General features: G+C 39.2%; 1 long non-coding RNA gene across 1 annotated transcript; it reads left to right on the forward strand.

Moving 5' to 3' along the window:
• The first annotated feature begins 12,711 nt into the window (after nucleotides 1–12,711).
• Nucleotides 12,712–19,448, forward strand: LOC125634935 (uncharacterized). Its single transcript, XR_007356085.2, has 3 exons — nucleotides 12,712–13,429; nucleotides 17,672–17,925; nucleotides 18,798–19,448. It is a non-coding gene; the product is annotated as an uncharacterized LOC125634935 (long non-coding RNA).
• Nucleotides 19,449–19,792: the final 344 nt, after the last annotated feature.

A 19,792-nucleotide genomic window follows, 5' to 3' on the forward strand; every position in this document is an offset into this window, starting at 1 on the left:
TAACCAATTTATTTGAGCATGAGCTTTCGTGAGCTACAGCTCACTGATGAAGTGAGCTGTAGCTCACGAAAGCTCATACTCAAATAAATTGGTTAGTCTCTAAGGTGCCACAAGTCCTCCTTTTCTTATTGCAAAGAAGATTCTTGAATGTTTGCACCTCTTCATTACTCAAATTCACCTGAGGCAAGGGAGAATGTTGTTTTCCTGATTTTAAATAAATCATGGCAAGTCCAATGCAGTGCAGTGCTGAGCTCCTTCAACACCCACTGGAGAGCATTTGGTATTTTGCAAGATCAATCCTTTGATGTTAATTGTTTTTCTTTTATCACCCCCTCCCCCTGACCACCACCACCACCAAAATTCTAGAAAGGATTCCATGAAGGGGGGAAGGGTTGTAATTCAGAGGCAGAGCAGAGACTGCAACCCAGGAGTTTAGGCTACCAGCCCCCTGCTGTAACTGATAAATGATGCTTGTTCAGAGTAAACAAACCTGGGGGATGCAGAATAGAAGTATGTTCATACATCTGCCATCCTAGTAATTCTGCAGGCATACTTTTACTGTTCTTCAATGCACTCTATGTTTGTTTGAAGAAACAATGAGTTTCAGAAAAGAGAAAAATAAGAACTTTAAGGATAACCAGAACCCTGACTACATACTTTACCATAGGCAATGTAGAATAAGCTTCTGTACTCTTTATTTTTAACACTCCAGATATGTAATTTAATGTGGGTCTAATGGGTCTTGAACATACAGCTTTAATTGAAATTGTACAAGCTCTGGACTGTGACAAGAGCTCACAAGCTACCAGCGGGGCTGTCCATTTTCCCTGCCTCTGCAAGGAAAAGAAAAGGAGGAAAAAAGAAAAAAAAACCCTCTTGAACTTATGTTGCTATTGATGTGTAATATACAATAAAAAAACAGTTAAATTTCAATTACCCACAGGTAATTATAATTTTATTGTTTGACTATAGTAGGGGGATTTTTATAATTCCCTAGACTAATAATTTTCTATAATTTTACAGGTTGTCAAATAAACTATTAAAGATTATCTTTGAAAAGGATTCTGCAATTGTAAGGACATATCATACTGTTCATGTACATTATTAGTAATTAGAGATCCCTGGATGGTGAAATCTCTGCACTGTATGCTAGCTGCTGGATACCATATTTTCTCACAGCCTCCTGTAATCTTGAACCAACGCTTTCAAACTTCTCATCCAATGCAACCATTGTAGTGGAATCACATCCAAACTTTTATTAATATTCACTGAGTCTCATTAAGCAATTCTGGTGTGTTCGATAAGTTCCATCTGTGCTTCTTGATGTAAAAGGGTAATAGCAAAGGCAAACAATTCCACCCCAACTCAGTGGAAACAGGCCCCAAAGGACTGATTGTGATCACAGCTGGAGGCAGAGAGCAAAGCTCACTGTGAATGGGGGAGGGGTAGAAGGGGGAGCTACTGAGACTTGGTGGGGAATGCCCTGTGCCCTTTCCTCATGGCAGCTGATGGTCTGTGCTCCCGACACCCTATCCTTGGCAGCTGGTGCCCTGTGTGCCTATATCCCCTTGCCCCTCACACCCCGCTCAGGAGCTGGTGCCTTGTCCCCTGCCCCAACCTGGTCACTGTCACATGTGTTCTGAATCCTGCCCCTCTCCCAGACCATGTGTCGTTGCCAGATGTGTGCTACCTATGCTTCAGCATCTGGCACAATCTTGTGCATCTTGGTGGCCACACCCAGACCCTCTTCCAGGTCCCACTCTCACCTCTGCGAGATATTATGGGGACAGAAAACAATGGGGAGAGGGGCTGGAAACATAATCAGCCTCTTCATATTTCCATTGTGGTGGCATTAGCCCCTCCTGTCCCCCCATTTCTGCCACCCTTGGCTCACAGTCACACCAGTGTGAGTCAGGACTACCACCAATGAAATCATTGGCCCACACAGATGGTTAGTGGATATGGTTCATTCTGAGCATAGATGGATACATTATTTTACCAATAACCCACCTCATCATAGGAAAATTCCAATATTCATTGATACAAATTGCAAATATAGTTGGACTACCTTAAAATCTGCATTTGCTCTGAGTGAAAACCCTCCAGCAGGCAGAATGGTTTGTAACAGAATAGCAGTTTCTCCAGCTGGAGATACTGCGTTGGTGCCCTTCATGCATGGGGAGTTCCTGCAGCGGGGGGGGGGGGGGGGAAGAGGGGGTGGTGTTATTATTATTTGTGTTTCATAATGCCAGGGTAGATTAGAGCTCGGGGTTACAGTCAGTCCTGGCAGTAGAGTAGCAGCAAGAGTGACTTGAATTGCTGAACACAGTATCCAGCCAGCCAGAATCAGAAATTCTGGGGTTTTCCTGGCCCAGTCACCTGGAAGTTTGCGTCCGAAGTGACAAGGAGAGGTCATTCTGTGCAACATTGTGACATTCATAACTAAACTTCCAGATAATTTTGCCTTCTGCTCTAGTGCCCCCATTACCCAGTGATATTGCAGACATCTAGCGAGTGGACAGCAAATGTTCCAGTTTCTCTCCTCTGAGTAGAAAAATCAAATAACCAGCAATCACCAGGTGAGAATACCCTGCCTCTGTATGTGTATTGTCTTGCAAGTGGTGATAGTTAGCCTGACTCCTTCAAGGCTGTATTGGAGCACTAGGACAGGGTGGTAGGACGAAGAGGAGAATCCACTACATCATATACGCTCTACAAATAGGGACTGCCTCAGAGGGCAGTAAAAGTGAAATATTGCTCAAGGGACTAAAGAGTTCCTGAGATTATTGGTATATTGCCCGAGGAGCCATCAAAGGCACTATTTTTACCTGATGACAATTTTTTTTTACAGCTACTGCCTCTGGAGACAGTCATTATTTGTTTTATTAGCCTCTTTGGTTGTTATGTGCTGAAGCTCCTATGTTGAGGGGAGCTTCAACGCAGAAAGATTTCTTTATGTGCTGAAATCTCTCTGAGCAGAGGGATTTCAGTGCCTGAAGATTTTGATGTAGAAAATGTTATGGGTCTGATTTTTCATGGGGCCTCCACCCTGCCTCCATTTGTCCATGTGCCATTTTGCACATCTGTCTAAGTGCACACACACACACATAGATACATACGTACACACACACACAGTTATCAATCTTCACATCAAAATGTTATATGTGGTCATTAGGATACAGACTAGAGGCCTGCTCCTGGGGCATGCCAGGCTGCACTCGGTGCAACTCAGAAGGGTGTGTTTACAAAGATGCTTTTAAGCCACCTTTTACGTCCTGCCCCCACTCCTCCAAGCGGCTATTCTAGCAGCTGGACCTTGCCAGAGTGCTGGGGCACTCAGGCCATGCTTCATACACCAAGAGAGGGGGCGGCATAAATCTCCCAGCTGGGGATTTCCTTTACATGGGGAGATGTGGAGGGGTTGGACTGAGCTGCTTTTAAGGCTGTACTGAGCTATTGGAGTACCACAGAGCAGCTGTAGGGCAGGGAAGGATGAGAGCTATCGGACTATTGCCCTCTACCTCCTCTAAGGAAGACAACAGCCTCACTTTTAATTGATCGGCTTTCTTATCAAAATCCAAGGGTACAATATAAATATACATTGATTTTGATACATTTTATTGTGTGTATAAATAAATAGAAGTATACCATATAATTTGTTGGGGGGAGGGGAGGTGAATGCCATATCATAAACAGCACATCTCTAAGATGAATTTCAATTTTTTTGCCTTCTATGACTCCCTCCCTGCAATCTCCATTGGGCTGCACCTCACATTCCAGCAATTTGGCATTTAGAATAAATACACACATGAAAACACACACACATACACACACACACAGAGCATTAGATATCCTTGAAGATACATTGATACTATTTTTGTTGGATAACATATGATACCACTACACAATATATCTCTCTTTTTCTCTTTCTCTCTAATTTTTCTAGATATGACTATGTTCCCCCTCAACACACATCCTGTCACAAGTGGAACCTCAGAGACATCACTGGTGAAACAGTCTCACAATTGGCTATTGAGGCAATTAAAAAAAATAGAATTAAGTGATAAAATTAAAGCCCTACTTTCCTCAGGTCTGTCATATGAATACAAATATTGTCAGTTCCCATTATTATTAACTAATATAATTATTAATATTCCTAATCCCTGCACATTTTATTGAAAAGTTACCCTCAGCTCAGGAATATAATTGTTAAATCAAGGAAATGGTAAGTAGCAGCTAAGCAAGTCTAATATATTAATAACAAATGGCAGTTTATCCAAGGATTAGACTTTTACCAATATATAATCACCTCTTCGTTTGTTCATACATAAAATATCTTCCACCTATTCCAATTCCTGACTATTTATCCTTGCAATATACGGTTTTCAATAATTTTAAAAGAAGATCGTAAATAAATATTCTTAGCTGTTGCCTGCTTTACTTCAAGATAAGTCATTGTGAAAAGAGTTATGTGCCCTAACCTGAAGGCAATGTCAGGATCAATTATCTCACACCGGAAAACCTAATGCAAGATACTTTTGTGATCAGAATAATATGTGTAACATCATAAAGCTTTTGTTTTAATGTCAAGGAAAGCAAATCCACTTTCTCTAGATTACCTGACACATTGTCTCTCCATTCTGAATGTCACGGATTATTCTAATAATAAATAGTATCAGTTGCTGTCCATTTGAGCAGGTTTTCCTGGTGTAACATAATTTACAGTCCCTAGTGGAAATGGAAGTGGGCTGGAGCTATTTTCTAGCATTCTTTGTCATCTTATCTGCTTTCTCAGTAGGTTGGCAATTCACTTCTTACAGTAAGTTGTCTGCTTCATGGAAGTATTCACTAGTAGAATGTAATGTAGCTATATAGAAAAAAACAGAATAAGCAAAAAGTGCTTTGCTTTAAGGAGGTTTTGTTGTTTGAAGGCTCAGATGATAACATCTTAATATCATTTAATCAATGTTAATTTTATGTTACTATGAATTATTACCAATTTGTGTTGGTTATCTTAAGAGAACTGTTAATATTGGTCGGGTGACCAGATAGTAACTGTGAAATAACAAGACTGGGGGTGGGGGGTAATAGGCGCGTATATAAGAAAAAGTCCCAAAAAACAGGACTGTCCCTTTAAAAACGGGACAGCTGGTCACCATAAATATTGGTCATGTGCTATTTGTTATAAAAGAAGCAACATGAAAGTCTGTTCACTACGGATATGTACCTTTATCTGCTACTAATTTGACAAGGTACCACATTAAATAACCAATATAAGATATAGACCTTCCACGGAAAACAGTATGCTCTTCTTTTTTTTTTTTTTTGTGGCTACCTTCTGTGATAAGGAGTCACTTCTAGGATTCTAATGATAACAGACCCTAACTCATTGAAGTGGATGAAATGACCAACCACCCATTCGCTGCTGGGTGGAATGCAAATAGTCACTTGAAGGTTTGACGGTTTGGGTTCAAAAGTGTCCAAGTTCCAGGACATAGTGTCATTCCAAGTTTAAATCTCTGCATGCTTGTCCAAGTTCAGGATTAAAGCACACTGTGTGTGCAAAGCGCTTCTTTTGGTGTTCATTCCCGTTTTCTTGTGTATAACTATACCACATGACAATGAACCCTGTCAAGTGCAGGAATTTCTCCAGATTAAAACACACCCACCACTAAGTCCAGACAACAAGTGATCCCCTGCCAAAGGGCCTGGCAGTGAAGTCTTTATTCCATATTGTAAGTGCATCAGAACCCTTGTGGTGAATTATCATTGACTCTGGCAGTACTGAAATATCATCCGTAGTGGGATGTGCATATCTCCATCATGCAGAAAAAAAAACTAATGCACAGTGGTGTGAAACACTGGTACTAGTTCTTCATTTCTTGAGAACATGATCAAAGGGGACTAAAACCACTGATATAGTCTGTCCAACCATAGCATCAGCCTAGTGAGACAATCTCTTCACCCACTTCCATCTTTTCACCAATTCTTTGTCATGTAAAGGAAGGGCAATTTGGGGAAAGGCAGGGGAGGGGGAGAGAGACAGGAAATCTTTAATCTACTCTCTCTTCTGTGTCTCTTCAAATATATGGCACTTGTCAACTTTCATTAAACATGAGCAACACAAAAACTTAATGATATACCCTCCAGTTAAAAAGCCAACAGAAACAAAGCTTAGACCATTTCCCTGTGTGAGCAAAGATAATCACAAATAATAATTATTACATGAATACAGGTCCATAAAACACCATGAAAGGATCTCTGTAGCTATAAATTTAGAAAGAAAACAAATGAAGTAAAATGTATATTCGGAAAATCAAATGTATTCAATCATTCCGTACAGGTCTCTGTAGTATCTATGGGTGAAATCCTGTCTCCATTGAAGAGTATGGGAGTTTTGTCATTGACTTCAGTTGGGACAATGATTTCCTTACATGTATTCAGCTATTGGACATATTTATTCAATAGCTGACTATAGTCCACTGTATAAGCCACGAGAAAAAGAAAACGTACCCACATGTTGAACCCTCAGCTACAGTTGGTCAGAAAAATTTTATTTCTACATACATTTTGGAGTTTTTCCTAAAAACTCAAAAACTGAAAGATTTGTATCTGAACATGGAAAGATTTCTGCCAAAGACCAAGAGATTCTGGCTAAAACCTTTGGGTTTTGGCTGAGATATTTTGATGAAAAAACAAAATTTTCTGTGAAAAGCTGACATTTTTACCAAAAGATTCATTTAGTCAGAAACTCAATTTTCCACTAAAAACTCTTTCAACAGAAAATTTTCAACCAGCTCTATCCTTCGCCTGTTGTGTTGTTATTATTAATTACTATTAATTATTATTATTTGTATTCCATTAGTGCTGACTGTCCTCAACTGAGTTTGGGACCCCATTGTGCAAGATACTGTGCTAGCCCAGAGTAAGAAACAATCTCTGCCCCAGTATCTTACATTCTAAGGAAAACAATCCCATTCTTCAGTCCATTAGGTGTTTTGCTGAATAGAGATGCTTTCCTGAATGGAGACCGGAACAAAGAACAGAAAGGGGGAAACAGAGCACAGTCAGTAAAGTGGCTTTCCTAAAGTCACGTTGCAGATCAGTGGCAGAGCTGGGGTTAGAAAGCAGAGCTCTTAACTCCCCATTTATGTCCTCTATTCACTGGGCCACACTGCTTCTTTAGTAACAGCTTAGTAGTTTTCTCTTTGCTGTGGGGCAGTAGAACACACCCTTTCAGGCAGGCCAGGCTGGGAAGCAGTGATAGCTTCCATAATGAAGAATCATTTTTGCTGCTTTTGAGAAAACATGAACACAGTGAGTTAACAAGATCAAGTGAATTAACAAGATAAAGAAAGATGGCAATGGATTAACTTGAACATTGACTAACAGCTATTACATACTACTCTACTGCATTTCCCCCCCTAACTAGACCGCCCCCAGCCTGTATTGCTTTACAAATCAGTCAAATGTCAACTAGTGATCTAATGGGAATTTTATGGGTTAAGTACATACAACCTTTGATAAACACAATAGCACAAATTGTGGACTTTAGCCAAAGTCTTTGTGGACTGTGTCACTATGGCACAATAGTCACCTTTTATGTACATGCTACACTGTGCCCTAATTGATCCTGCCAGTCTTTACTGGGTCCAGTGAACTCCAGGCCAGCCAGCTGCTGGCCCTTCTGTCCATCTCTGTCACTAATAGCTGTGTCCACTGGCCCAACAGAAGTTACAAATAACTGTAGTCCAAAAATAAAAATAAAAATTGGAAGCCCTTTTAAAATATCAGGCCCTAAAGGTACTTTTCAAAAACATGAAAGGATGATCCTTGTGGTCCACTCAACACTCCCTTTCGTCCTAAAACAGGCCCTAATGTTGATAGCTTAATACGAGCGACTTTGGCGAACAAGAGCAGTTGCTCCCTGTGCCTGCGTTCTCATTGCACAGACGGTATCTAATCCATTGCTTTGTAACGTGCTTGGGATACCCCCAGTATGGAAGGGGCTCCGTGAACTCATACTCTTAGTCATTCCTTTCTTAATAGCTGTGAATTCTCATTAAGTGCATCTAAAGTTACCTGGTGCGGCAAATCTGCATCTACTGATGATGTGAATTCGGGGGAGGGATAGCTCAGTGGTTTGAGCATTGGCCTGCTAAACCCAGGGTTGTGAGTTCAATCCTTGAGGGGGCCATTTAGGGATCTGGGGCAAAAATTGGGGATTGGTCCTGCTTTGAGCAGGGGGTTGGACTAGATGACCTCCTGAGGTCCCTTCCAACCCTGATATTCTATGATTCTATGAATGCAAAGGCGGACAGGTCCTTACTCCCATTAGGGGATTCTTTTTATCTTCCCGAGGATTAATGCAATCAAAAGCAAATCTCAGGGACAAAAGTAGAGATGGACAAATCAACGGCAGGAATCACCCACAATCTTGGCCCATCTACATGAGCTTGATGGGAAGACGTTCTCAATACCTGCTGCGGGAGTGATGAGGCACCTCTTGGATACAGGTTTAAGTAACTCGGTGTTTCTTCCAGTAATTGTAGTAGTATCAATGTATACTTGGAAAAGGACCAGGAACAAGTGGAATAATGTTTGACCGCAGATATAAGATCCACCATGTGCCTTTATTCCAAAATCTACTGCTAGTTTGTTATCAGTCCTGCTTTTGCTGCTCATTTCATCCATATGTACAATGAATCACATTCCATCACGTCAATCGGATTTCCAGTGCACCAGATACACACTAACTGATATTCTGTTGTAACAGTCACAAAATCAGTGGTCTGATATTGCAAGTGCACAGTACCCACCTTTTCACTGAACTTAATGGGCACTTCAGGTGCTCAGCCCCTCTGAAAATCCAACCCAGAGGTCACTTTTTGTGTCTTGTGGCTTTCTACACTGACTGTTCTTTTCATAGTTCCATTTCTTAGTCTGCTATGTACCACAAATAAAAATACATAGGCCTCTGACCATTGTTAAGCTTGTAATTCAATCCAAGGGTCCTGATAATATGTCTAAATGGATCAAGCTTCACTCTCTCAATTTGCTATGTTTATCAGGACCTCTCAGTAGAATTACACCCTAGTAATGGCTACACGCCCATGTGTTATCCTCTCTGTAATGATAAATAATAATAATAATCTACTCCAGCTTTCGTGGTGACAGTAACATTTAAATAGGCCCCCTCGCTATTCTTATTGTATACAGTTCTTATATCAAAGTGCTTTCTCCCCCTCATTCATCTTAAGAGCAAAACCCTGCTTCTCACTCAGACACACTCTAATCTTTCCATTTCTATTACAATACTTCATTAATTTGGACAATCCCATTGCTTCACAGCTTTGAAAAAGAACAGAAATGAAGAACACTTGAATTTGATGTAACCTTTGCTAGGGAGGTGCTGTTTCTCTAAATATTTTAGATATTTTTCTCCATCTAGTGCACCATCATGTTTCAGTTCCCAAGAGCTGTAGATATTTATTCAGTATCCTCCTACCTCCACCATCATAAATATCTCTCTCATAACAAATAGCTCACTCTGAACATTACTTGTCACTGAAAAGGATCTTCAAGAAGCATATGCTTTGCAATATGGGGTATCCCCTGCTCTGTTGCAGGCACTTTATAGAGTTTTACTGAATCAGTCTCATTCAATTTAGAGGATAAGTATATGTCATCTTAATAGTTTTACCACTTCTTATTGCAAATGTCTGACTACTTGTGCTGCATACTTAGAGACTCACTGTTCCATTGCCTCTTCAAATGAATACTACTACTTAAACATAGAGAAAGATGTGTGCCTTTCAAAAGATTTAAGGATTTCAGCTGTCAATAGTGGCTTAACAGTCTGTTGCTAAAATCTCAGATACCAGTGATGGGTGCTGTATAAAGAACAAAAATAGGTCACAATAACCCATTTCAAGCTTATAATAGATGCAGATCCAATAATTTATAAAAATCAAAATGTAATGCATAATATTAACTTACATCTTATCTCTTCATGTCATAACACATCATGTTATGTTATTTCCTGTCATATAATGTGTAACATGATGTAATGGAGGTCACACTTCACAAAATATTACAAAGTGAGAAATGATCCTTGTTAGCAATTTGGAATGTCAGTATCTGACCCAAATGTATTGTGGCTTGAAATGATGGGAAGGGATCAACCTGGCCACAATGTCAGGCAAATTCTTCTTATTTCCATCTGATTGTCCAGCAGATGCCCATTTGTCAGTTTCAAGCCCCATTAGAATTTTTTGGTGCACAATTCCTTTTTCGTGCAAAATAAACAGCATTTTCGTGGCAAGCAAATTTGTGAAAACAGGCCCTTAGAAGTACATAATAAATGCATATTAGTGAGATAGAACATTGGAAAATGGCCACCTGCCAGCAGCCAAATAAATTTTAGAGCCAACGCATTTTCTGTCATTATACCGTATCGCAATATTTATCAAAAGTATTCAGATAATGAGAGTGTTAAATGTTTTCTCCTGTAGTGGAAATGCTCATTGCCCCATAAAAGAGAGGATATTGAGATACAATGTTTATTAAAGTAACTTGATTTTATTAGGCTGCCATCCACAACAGATGCAGTTAACACAAGAGCGATTGTGGATATGGGAGATTTGTTAATAACACTAGGTAAAAACATTCTATTCTGAGCTTTATTCAGTTATGAAGCATACACAAACTTTCATTAACTTCCTTAGAACCAATTCTTTTCTATCCTTGTTTTCTTTGAAAGACATGCCTCTCTATTTTGTTAGCCAGTTTGTTTGCTTGCTTTTAAAGACATCATTAAGATAAATTAGGTTTAGCTTTAATTTACATACTAGTAAGCTTATTACATATAACAGTCAACAAAATATTATGGCTGTAGGTAGGTTCTTTCATAGAGCACCATGTAGTGGTAATAATATGTTGAGAGCATTGTAAATTTCTAGTAGGGCTGTCAAGTGATTTAAAAATTAATCGCAATTAATCGCGCTATTAAAAGATTAATCACAATTAATCGCACTGTTAAACAATAATGGAATACCATTTATTTAAATATTTTTGGATGTTTTCTACATTTTCAAATACATTGATTTCAGTTACAACACAGAATACAAGGATTACAGTGTTCACTTTATACTGATTTTTATTACAGATATTTGCACTGTAAAAAACAAAAGACATAGTATATTTCAATTCACCTAAGAAAAGTACTGTAGTGCAATCTCTTTATAATGAAAGTTGAATTTACAAATGTAGAATTATGTACAAAATATAAATGCATTCAAAAATAAAAGAATGTAAAACTGTAGAACCTACAAGTCCACTCAGTCCTACTTAATCCAATTGCTCAGACAAACAAGTTTGGTTACAATTTGCAGGAGATTATGCTGCCCATGTCTTGTTACGTCACCTGAAAGTGAGAACAGGTGTTCGCATGGCATTGTTGTAGCTGGCATTGCAAGATACTTACATGCCAGACACAATTAAGATTCATATGTCCCTTCATGCTTCAACCACCACTCCAGAATACATGTATCCATGCTGATGACAAGTTCTGCTCGATAACAATCCAAAGCATAGTGGACCGATGCATGTTCATTTTCATCATCTGAGTCAGATGCCACGAACAGAAGGTTGATTTTCTTTTTTGGTGATTCGGATTCTGAAGTTTCCGCATCGGAGAGTTGCTCTTTTAAGACATCTGAAAACATTCTCCACACCTTGTCCTTTTCAGATTTTGGACGACACTTCAGATTCTTAAACCTTGGGTTGAGTGCTGTATCTATCCTTAGAAATCTCACACTGGTACCTTCTTTGCGTCTTGTCAAACCTGCCATGAAAGTGTTCTTAAAATGGGCATGTGCTGGGTCTTCATCCAAGACTGCTATAACATGAACTATATGGCAGAATGCGGGTAAAACAGAATAGGAGACATACAGTTCTCCTCCAAGGAGCTCAGTCACAAATTTAATTAATGCATTCTTTTTTTAAGGAGTATCGTCAGCATGGAAGCATGTCCTCTGGAATGGTGGCTGAAGCATGAAGGGGCATATGAACGTGTAGCATATCTGGCACGTAAATATCTTGCAATTCTGACCACAAAAATGCCATGCGAAAGCCTGTTCTCACTTGCAGGTGACATTGTAAATAAGAACTATGAGGAGTCCGGTGGCACCTTAAAGGCTAACAGATTTATTTGGGCATAAGCTTTTGGGTAAAATACTTATGCCCAAATAAATCTGTTAGTCTTTAAGGTGCCACCGGACTCCTCGTTGTTTTTGTGGATACAGACTAACATGGCTACTTCTCTGATACTTGACACCATGCAAAGCACCAGTTCTAAATAAGAAGCAGTCAGCAGTCTCTCCCATAAATGTAAACAAACTTGCCTGTCTTAGTAATTGGCTGAACAAGAAGTAGCACTGAGTAGACTTGTAGACTCTAAAGTTTTACATTGTTTTGTTTTTGAACGCAGTTATGTAACAAAAAAAATCTGCATTTGTAAGTTACACTTTCATGATAAAGAGATTGCATAAGGTATAATGTGAATTGAAAAATACTATTTCTTTTATCATTTTTACAGTGCAAATATATGTAATAAAAATAATAATATAAAGTGAGCACTGTGCACTTTGTAGTCTGTGTTGTAATAGAAAGCAATATATTTGAAAATGTAGAAAAACATCCAAAAATATTTAATAAATTTCAATTGGCATTCTATTGTTTAACAGTGCAATTAATCACAACTAATTTTTTGAGTTAATCGCTTGAGTTAACTGTGATGAATCGACAGCCCTAATTCTAGTTATAATGAAAACATTAAAAGAGATGTTAGAGTCACCTGAAGTAGTGGTGGGGAAAGCTGCACGATATCATATGGGTAACTAGGCTGAGAAAACAAGGAAGTTACATTCCAGTTGTGACCAAATTTTTTCATAGGATAAAGCAGAGGGGTTACCTTTATAAGGAGCTTGTGTTCAGAGTAAGGTGTTAACCTAGTAAACAACTTTAAAGCCAAAGCACATAATCTCTCAGGTCAACTTCTCACATAGTGAACCCTTCCTAAAGGAGCCTGAGTTGAGTGTCTGAGAAAGGATTTGAAGGTCTTGTTGGGTGAGACAAAGTCCCTAAATATACTTTTATTTGGAGTTAGTTAAGGATTTGTGTCTGTGGAGAATTAGTTGAGTAGTTATCTCTCAGAACAGAATTACAAAGCAGCTGGATTAGAAGAGGATCTCTTGAGATAAATTAAATGATTTTCTTAAATAGTTGCAAGATTGCTGATAAGTTTTTTATTGTTGTGCTTGTTGGATAGGAAACAACACCACTTTCATTCTTTGTGATCCCCAGGAAGAAAAGACTTCCACCAATGCCTTTTTTTCCTAGAGAAGGATCTCCTAAGAAGCTAGTAAAGGTGAGTCTTTCAGAAATAGAGGATAAGATGAGTTCAGAAATGAGAAACACATATTGTATCTTCCCAAGCTCTGGTCTCTAATGCCTTAAAGTCCATTAAGGAGAAGTGAACTTGGGGAGTATACAGTAGGTTGGAGATGAACAGATACAAATGATGAGCTCCCAGATTTATAAACAATCCTATGCTAGAAGAAAATCATTCTCTGGAAGATAAAATTCAAGAAAAAATAGAAGACGCAAGATTTGTTCTGCTCATGTATGGTGCATGTACAGTCTTATTACTTACTTGTCAAATTCTGAGAAAAAATTGTGACTCATGAAAATTAAGCATCATATTTGAACTCTTTAGTATGAATTTGTGAAGTGTGAAGATGGCCTGCAGGAGTTGATGGAATTCACAGACTTGGGGTGAAATCCTGGCCCTCTAGAAGTCCAAGGCAAAATTACAATTGACTTCAATGGGATCAGGATTTTATTCTTGATGACGAATATGTGTGCTCAGCGGTACAGTGGCTTGACCAGTTCAGAAGTTTAAACACCAAGGTTTGATCTACACTCAGTTGAACACCAATTTAACTAAATCAGTTTAGATACTGATTTATTTAAAGCAATGCAACCCCATTTGTATGGACACACTTACATTGTATTAAAAATGTGCAACTGTGATTTAGTGTAAGTGAAATAAAACAAATTGATACAGGAGGGCACTGTACATTCCAAACCTGCTCAAAAGGGGGGTTTGTGCCAATGTAACCAGCACTGGATGCTTTGTGAATAATCCCTCTACTCACTTGTGACATTCAGCAAATATTTCGAATGCTGACTAGAGTCATAAATAATGCCCATCACACACCAACATTCTTTAAATGCTGGATTTTGTGACTACTATTTGACCAGCTCAGTTTAATATCCTGGATTCTCACAGTATCTGAATGGGGGATAGATGGAGAAGGAACAGCTGTGGTATGTTTCAGAGGGTTGTGGGCAGCTGCCCTCTCCACTACCACATGAACTGAATCTTAGCTCCCTGTCTTAGATCTTATATGTTCCAGCATCTGTCTCTGAAGTGACCAAAGGGTAGTGGAACAGTACCCAGTATAAGGATGAGGAGCATAGTTTGGCTTCCTAGTGAACTGCTGACTGCAGCCTAGATTGAGCTTTCATGCTCAGTCCCATGTAAAGGGGAACACATAGCTGGGCTACCCTAGGAAGAGGCTTGGGAAGGAATTGTGACTCCATTCTGCCAATCAGCTCTACTGGTCTCAACCCAATCCACTCCCCATCTCTCTCCACTTGGCAGAGGGAGGAATATCAGGTACACGCCACCTAGGGAGCATTAATGGAGAGGAGAGGGAGTTGGGGAGTGTGTGTGTATGGTGGGTGGGGGAAGGGAGTGTCTTACTCCTCCTTACTGCCCTGAACAGCCACATTCACATAGGTCACCAATCTGGCCCTACGTTTGTAATGCACAGTGGTTATGGAGAAGTGGAAAGGGTAATTGTTGACTCTGAAAAGGTTTCTCCCAAGAAAAGGTGGTGTCATGAGCAGTGCCAAATCAGAATGATGCTATCTTTAATTGGCATCACAGAGGGCTGTGTGCGGTCAGCATGCTCTTTAGTTTTATAATAGAATCCCAAAAATTCTGCTGATCTGAAGGGTTTCTGACTGTTTCACATTAATCACAAGCTATACAGCAGAGAGTGAGAGCAAGTGGGCAGATACCCCGGTGGAGAAATACTAAGGAGCTCTCATTATTATCATCCTGACAAATCAAAAGAAAACCCTAAGGCTCCTAATAAGGGAGACCACTGGACTAAACAAATTGGACAAGTAGCTATATATGCATGATCTTAAAAACACTTGTTTTAATCGGATTTTATGAACTGCTTTTTCTGAGGCTGGCACTTTAAGCTGCACTCCAAAATTTGTGCATACAAAACCCGCATGCAACATGTGTAGTTTGCTTGCCTAATATAAAACTGCACGTGCAGTTATACGTTTTATTAAAACAACTGGTTAATTGTAAGTGAAGAATGGGACATGCTCACACATTTAGTGCACAGAAAAAAAACATGCTGGTTCAGTTTAGAAAGACCATTTTGAAAATGGCAGGTTTCAGTGTAGCAGCCGTGTTAGTCTATATTCACAAAAAGAACAGGAGTACTTGTGGCACCTTAAAGACTAACAAATTTATTAGAGCATAAGCTTTTGTGGGCTACAGCCCACTTCATCGGATGCATAGAATGGGCTTTGTTGCAAGGATAGGTTCCTGGGTTAGTGTTTTTGTTGTAAATTACAATACCCACTTTTTCACTGCTGAAGAGAAAAAAAACAGATTGACTGAGCCAGAAGAGTACCGAGAAGTCATCTACTACAGGAACAAAGAAAATAACAGAACGCTACTAGCTGTCAGCTTCAGCCCCCAACTAAAACCTATCGAGCGCATCATCAAAGATCTCCAACCAATCCTGAAAAATGATCCCTCACTCTCAAAGATCTTGGGAGACAGACCAGTCCTCGCTTACAGACAGCCCCCAACCTGAAGCAAATACGCACCAGCAACCACACACCACATAACAAAAACACTAACACAGGAACCTATCCTTGCAACAAAGCCCGATGCCAACTCTGTCCACATATTTATTCAAGTGACACCATCATAGGGCCTAATCACATTAGCCACTCCATCAGGGGCTCGTTCACCTGCACATCTACCAATGTGATATATGCCAGCAATGCCCCTTTGCCATGTACATTGGGCAAACAGGACAATCTCTATGCAAAAGAATAAATGGACACCAGTCTGATATCAGGAATCATAAAATTCAAAAACCAGTAGGAGAACACTTCTACCTCTCTGGCCACTCAGTAAAAGATTTAAGGGTGGCAATTTTGCAATAGAAAAGCTTCAAAAACAGACTCCAACGAGAAACTGCTGAGCTTGAATTAATATGCAAACTAGATACCATTAACTTGGGTTTGAATAGAGACTGGGAGTAGCTGGGTCATTACACATAGTGAATCTATTTCCTTAAGTTAAGTATCCTCACACCTTCTTGCCAACTGTCTAAATGGGCCATCTTGATTATCACTACAAAAGTTTTTTTCTCCTGCTGATAATAGCTCATCTTAATTAATTAGCCTCTCACAGTTTGTATGGTAACTTCCAACTTATCTGTATGTATATATATATATATATATATCTTACTATTTGTTCCATTCTATGCATCCGATGAAGTGGGCTGTACCCCACGAAAGCTTATACTCCAATAAATTTGTTAGTCTCTAAGGTGCCACAAGTACTCCTGTTCATTTTGAAAATGTTATATTATGATGCTAACAAAACCCAAACGCACTCTATGAAGTGCAATGTATATGAGGACATCAACACTTAACACTCAGGTTTACTTTTATCTGATACTTGCACTAAAGATAGAGACTTTTCCTTATCACTGACCATCCCCACATGATATGGTATAGGTTTGTACAAACAGAAAATTATCTTATCAGGTTTTTCTGTCTCTGCAGAATCAGATATTTCCATGTCTGCTTGGTTCAGAGTTGAAAGATGTAAAAAAAGATCTTTTAGGTCATAAAATCTAGTGTCTATAACTCATGAAAAGGCTTTTGTATCTGAGAAGTGTCCATACCACCCAGGCTTCCACATATGCTGATGTAAGTTAGTGCATTTACAATTGGAACTGAGTGCTCTAGTGAAAGGGGAAGAAATCACTCTTCAAAAAGAGATGATTTGGAACTAATAAAAGATATAGAGAAAGTGGGGAAGTGGAGGTGTTTAGTTATAGAAACTATATAATATGTTTGGGCCTGGTGAAAAAAAATGAGTGAGAGAAAGAGGGGACTTTTCCCCAAATGCGGTGGAGAAGAAAACTGAGATTGCTGTATGTTTTGACATAGTTCAGAAATAATCTATATTTGAGAGAAGAAGAAAGGAAAGGAGAAAAAGAAGAGGAAGCCAACAGTGGCTGGTACACACAGATGAAAAGAAAAAGAAAAAGTAAAAGAAACAGAAAAAGAAAAAGAAAAAAGAGAGGTTGAGACAGAGGAGGGACTGAGAATAAGAGGGCTACCCCTAAGGAACAGAGTAAAGAGATGGACAAAGGAGGGTTTTAACAGAAAGAAAATCCACTCTGAACCATGAGTACATTTATCATTGTGGAACTGAGTGCTAAAAAATTGTCTGCTTGGTCAGTGATTCTTAGTTTTCTTTAATGTTATCTAGCCCGGGCATACTGTCTGTCGCAGTAACTCTGGTCCTTGTCAGCCTGTCACTACTGGAGTGGCTGTTCATCTGTAAGCACATTGCTGTCAGCCTTGCAGGAGACAGTTCCATTACTGTATGCTCCGGAATATGCACAGCTGTACAGATGTGCAGAGGTGACTGTTTGATGTCATACCCTGTGAAGCCAGTGCATCAGCAATGATACTACCCCAGGTTAAATTCTTTAAAAACCGAAACAATCATGAAGTCCTCTGGTAAGTGCCTTGAGATGTGAAAGCCTCTCCCTTGCTCCTCTCCCAAACTCACACGCAGACCTGCGCTGAACACTGCAACTTAACCTTCGCTTTAATTTAAACCGGTAAAGGAAGTTAGTAATTAATTGTAAATAATAACAAGCGCACTTCCACCAAGGGGCCATATCTGTGAGCATCAACTTATGTAGGAAAGGAAGAAGCAGTTGATAAGGCAAAACTGTCAGTGACAGGTTTTCCCTACAACTGATGCTGAAACTGGTTTAGCTGCTCTTGTAGACAGAACTGGAATGCCGCATGCCCTCATTAAGTTTCTGGCCCTCCCCACGCTAATTTTCAGCCCAGCTGTCTGGATTTTACTTTGTTCGTATAGTGTAGCGTACTGTCATGTTGTCTCCTTGACGTAGACATTTTACAGAGGGGAAAACTGAAACACAGACTAACAAGTACCTGAAGAATATTGATAAAGAATCAAGAGTTTAAAGTCTTTGACTACTTACCAGGCATAAAATATTTAATGTTTTTTAATGTAATACTTGTGTTATTTCCTTTTTTCATATATTTTTGTTTTGTTTTGTTGTTTTGCTGCTGCTCTTGCTTCTCCCCAATATCCATACTGTAATAAATCAACATATAAATGTACCGGATTATTTCCCCCTGAAATGTTGGAAGACAAATAGTGTAAAAGATCAGCTTGGTCATTTACCGTATTGGTTTAGCTTGATTCTTCTTCTTCTTTTTTTTAATTTTAAAACTGTAAACAAATGTTACCCAATCAGATCAAATGCTCTGTGCCTAAGAGATGTGCTTGTGTAGTGATACCTTTGAAGTAAATTTCATGAAGACCGATCACTCCTCCTTTATTTTTTTTATAGGAATAAAAAAGAATTTTGGATCAGACTTGAAAAATATATTTTTGCGAAGCAACAAGAAAAGAGTTTCCTCTAGCAAAAGTAGTGTTAAAGCACACACACACATGCATGCACACATGCACAGAGGAAAATGCACATTAAATATGAAAAAGCATTCCTTTAAGGCAGAAGAAAAACAGCCTGGCTACAAATTAGCTCTCGGCCCCATCAGGTGTGAATCTCTCTTGTCAATAAGTACCGAACTCCCTGAGATAGAACCACATGTTCATGAATTTTATTTCTCTCCTGCTTAACTCCTAGTTTCACTCTCCCTTGTGGATTTACTCAGGGATGATTTACAGTGGGAAAGGTGACATTAAACACGTCATTGAGCATGCAAAGATGCTGCACTCAAAGCAGCATATGCTTGACTTTGTTAAAAGATGAATGCTGTCAACTCCACAGTGCCCACCAAGATCTGGCCTTCTTTTCCCCAACAGACTTTGAGGAGGATTCAAATACTGGCCTTGACACTGAGAGAAATAAAAGTTAATGTATGCATGACATGATTTCACTTGCAATCTGATTTAGCAATGTCTTGTCTAGTTTGTCTCTGCTGTTGCCTTTCCTAATTTACTCGTTGCACAAAGAAAATAAATAAATAAGTTTACTATAGTCTTATTTATCCTTCTTTGGACGTTTCTTTACCAGGCAGATGGTCAATTAAGAGCACTAAACAATGACACTGTTTTCTCTGTAAACATTTTTTTTCTAATAGCCTAACAAATGAGAATCTGGGCTGCCATACTGCTGAATACCATCTTGACTTTCTAATGACAAAGAACTGTGTCTTGATAGTAACAATTACAGCTATAACAATGATGCTGGTACTTGAACAATGTAGTTGGAGGCAAAGTGCTTATCGGAATATTCACAAATAAAGGCTTACATCTATGCCAGAGCTGGAGATGGGAGGTTAAATAATTGGGGAGGGGGAAGGGGAGGTGTAGACGAAAGGT

Source organism: Caretta caretta, chromosome 3 (genome assembly GCF_965140235.1).
Source record: "Caretta caretta isolate rCarCar2 chromosome 3, rCarCar1.hap1, whole genome shotgun sequence".
Lineage (NCBI taxonomy): Eukaryota > Metazoa > Chordata > Testudines > Cheloniidae > Caretta > Caretta caretta.